This window comes from Sinocyclocheilus rhinocerous, unplaced genomic scaffold (assembly GCF_001515625.1).
Source record: "Sinocyclocheilus rhinocerous isolate Xijiao unplaced genomic scaffold, SAMN03320098_v1.1 scaffold4314, whole genome shotgun sequence".
NCBI classification, from domain to species: Eukaryota; Metazoa; Chordata; class Actinopteri; order Cypriniformes; family Cyprinidae; genus Sinocyclocheilus; species Sinocyclocheilus rhinocerous.
Window position 1 is genome coordinate 35382 of NW_015652296.1, and position 3923 is coordinate 39304.

Genomic DNA, 3923 nt, shown 5'->3' on the forward strand with positions numbered 1-3923 from the left:
CACCTCAGCGTGCTTCATGCCCAGGCACGAGAGGCAGCGATCGTGACCATCACCCAGTGCCAGGTAACGACCGCATCCAGAAACACACGGATGGTACGACATCTTTAAAAAGACGCGTTTTTAAAAAGACGTTCCACCCGTGAAGCTCTTTTAGTATGGAAATAGCTCTTTTAGCGTGCTGAAGCGCACAGGGGAGATGGCCGTCTGCAACACACACAGGGGTAGTGCAGCCTGTTGTGTGCAACCCACTCGACACGGGAAACCACCACCGCTGAAGCGCCGTACCGCCAACACGAAGAGCTCTCAAAGAGCGTGCTGAACTCGTTCAGTCCTCTTTTCTCAGTAGAGTAGTCAGGAGCAGAACGATGTGATCGCTCGGCTCCGAAGCGAAAAGCTGAATATGCGCTGCATCTGCTGCCTACTTATACTCACGCTGTGATCAGCGGCAGCTGGATGCAATAATCGCATGCCAATGTGCATTGGCTCGTTTAGTTTACACTCGAAGTAGATTGGTCTCTCTAAGCGAGATCCCAATTCGTCGGTCATCCGACGTGACGGGTCTGCATGCCCATATCTCAGCCAAAATCAGACCAGCCCTTATGGTCCATAATCGGGCCGAATGTGGCTAAATGTGCCATGTCTCAGTACAAATCGGGCGAGATCTGCACATCCAAAGCCTAGCCAAATCTGGCAACCATTACTGGGCCAGAGCTGGCTCACTTTTGGTGAGCCGCTGCCAGAACACAGCCGAGTGAGCCGACACTCAGCCGCAATTGGCCCGATTACGTTGGCTACCTGGGACATTGTACGGTTAATTTTTACAATCTGCCTTTGATCGTAGGCTAGCGTTAATCATGCTACAGCGACGTTGTACCAGTGGCAGTTCAACATACTGCATGATACGACATACACATCATATGTTAGCATTGTAGCGGTAGTTCTGGGAGTATATATTGGTAGACAGGCATTTTATAGCCATTCCAGTTATAACCTTCAAATGATTTTACTTGTGTGCTGTCCTGACATAAGCGTTTCTGCGCGTGCACCCAAAGTCACAGCTCGAATAGTGAACCAAGATCTTCACGGCTAATTGCGCTTAAACTGTCGAATACACTCAAGGTTTACATAAACAGTCGTTTACGACCTTATTTTAGCATTTAAATCTTAGATGTTCACTGTCATTACTGTCATGCATTTTATTTTATTTTTAATATTAATATGAATTTCTATTTCTGTTTGTACTCAGGATCACAGGTTGATTGTCTTCCTATCAGAGAACACTGACAATCTGATTGCACATTACCACATTACCAGGTGAGTGAATATGATCCATTTTGTGTTGTTTGCTTTGAAATTACTTTTATAGTAAGTGGAAAGTGCAAATTTGAAAATACAACGACTAATCTTAAAAAAAATAAAATTAAAAGTTTTTTTGTTTGTTTGTTTGAATGATTTGGTCAGATTAATGACTGCTTGGATGTCTCTATCAGTGAGCTTCATACATGTTTTAAAGTTAAGCTTGACAACCTAAAAAGCACAATATGCATTTTATTGTTTTATTGTTTTGTGTTATAGGAAATAGCCCAAGAAAACCCTACAAGCGGGTTCTCCAGATGACAGTCCTTCAGAGGCAGAAATAGTCTTGAAAGGTGTTGAGGTTCTGTCAGGATTGTCCAGTGTTGCAATGCATGTGTTGCCCTTCTTGGCCTGATGTATTCTGTAAAACTGAGTTACCCCAAGCCACTGAGGTATACATTTGATTTTTTTTTTTCAGAAAATCCTGCTTGACTTGACTTGCAAAACTTCTAACCCCTGATTTACACTGCACACGTCTGCAATGCGTTACGGCGCGGCCCCCGGAGCTGATCACGGCCACTCTACTCAATGCTTGTGTTACACCAGCCATGCCGTGGCACATTTCAGAGGTGGCTCACCGCGCCACTTCGATAAAGATAGGCGCCTAGTCTATTTTTGATAGACTGCGTCCAAGCTGCACAGCAAATACAAAATAAAAGTTAAAAAAAATCCTGTCAATTTCAAAATAAACAGCCTGTGCAGACTCCCAATTGTATTTCACATCACTATATACTTGTTAAGATGCCAGAAATAGATGACGAGAGGTTCATCCTCAAAGTTGAAAAACACACATTGTTATATGACACCACAAATCCTTTTTTCAAGGACAAATTCAAAAAGGACAAGGTGTGGAGTTTAATTGCAGGAGTTGTATGAGTGGGATAAACAGAATTAAACTGGACAAAATGTAAACATCTAGCCAACCATGTTAGAACAAAAAAAACAAAAAAAACGCTTTTTATTAACCTTTATGATTAAATGCATGTCTGCATGGCATTCACTTTGTATATCTTCCTCACTGTCAGTACAGGCGCTTCTTACCTCGATATACTGAAACGCTTCTGGTGTGAGTTGGCACCATGTGGAGGACGGAACAAAACCTTGTCGGAGCCATAACGCGCCACAGACGTGTGCAGTGTAAACGGGGGGTAACTTTGAATAACAAGATGTTTAATTTTTTTTTAATACTTGTTAAGTGTCTTGTTAATGCATTTTTAATGCCACAGAACATTGCAAAACTCACACATGCAAGCCAACAAGCATACAACACCACACATTACATACTTAGCACTTTACTGCACTCAAACACACAAGCATACAGCACCACAAACATTATGTAAACAACATACTCCACTCTATACCACACACACAAACATACAACACCACAAATATTAAAAAAGCATGTTGATGCTTACTGTTATTTGTTACAGAATGTTTACTGTTGTTCAGTAATCTGTATTTTTAGTCATTTTCAAAAGTGTTTTAAGAGATTTTTTTAAGTTGCTTGCGTAAAAATAAATAAATAAAGAAGTCATTTAATATTCACCAGTTGTCTGTTATGTCTTCCACTCATTGTAATATATAACTAATTTTAAGTATTGAGCCGTACCTAGCTATTTTAAAATACAAAAACTTAAAATTATCAATCTAAATGAGCTTAAATTTTATAATGGGGTAAACAAGACTTTTATTGTAGAAATAACTTAAATTTATTAGTATAAACTACTTAAAATATTGTGCTACACCAGCTTATAAATTTGAGCAAAACCGTTCACTGGGATACTCAAACATTTAAGCATTGTCGACTAAAGATTTTTAGGTAACACTGCTTAAAATTCCATGCAAAATTTACTTAATTAGACTTTTATATTATTTATAAATAAAACATTTTTCGAGTTGCTAGACATGATTAAATATATTGCTGTCCATTTAAAAAGAAGATATAATTGTATTTGCCTTTTGTAGATAATATATTATAAAGACACACTTTACTATTTAAAAAACAATTACCCCCATTTACCAATTAGAAATATATGGAGGTGAACTTCAGGAGAAACCCACAAATATTGGGGAACAAAAGGACCAGCAGGATGTATTTGGATTCATTTGTTACTTTGTATCAATTTAAGAGAGCGCATACAGAGGTAAAACATACTTCTCCAAGCAAAGACCATATTTGTTATTAAAGGGGTCCTATTATGCTTTTTCGCTTTTTTAATTTTAGTCAGTGTGTAGTGTGTATGTTTGGGCATAAAAAAAGATCTAGAAAGTTACAAATCTCAAAGTCCACTCCAAAGGGAGATATTTCGTTTTTAAAAAATCCCTTTTCAAGAACTACAACGAACGGCTCGTTTGGACTACAGCGTTGGTTTCCGGACTTTGTGATATCACAAAGCGGCTCATTAGAATATCATTATAAATAATTCCCACCTACAGAAATTCGAATGGTTGGGGGGTGGTGAGGGGCGAGGTTGTGGTTAGAACGCTTGGTTGAGTGAGTGCATCAGACGAGACGATGAAGAAGAAGTGCTGCTGCAGAGTTAGTGCATCAGAGAAAACAAAGAAGA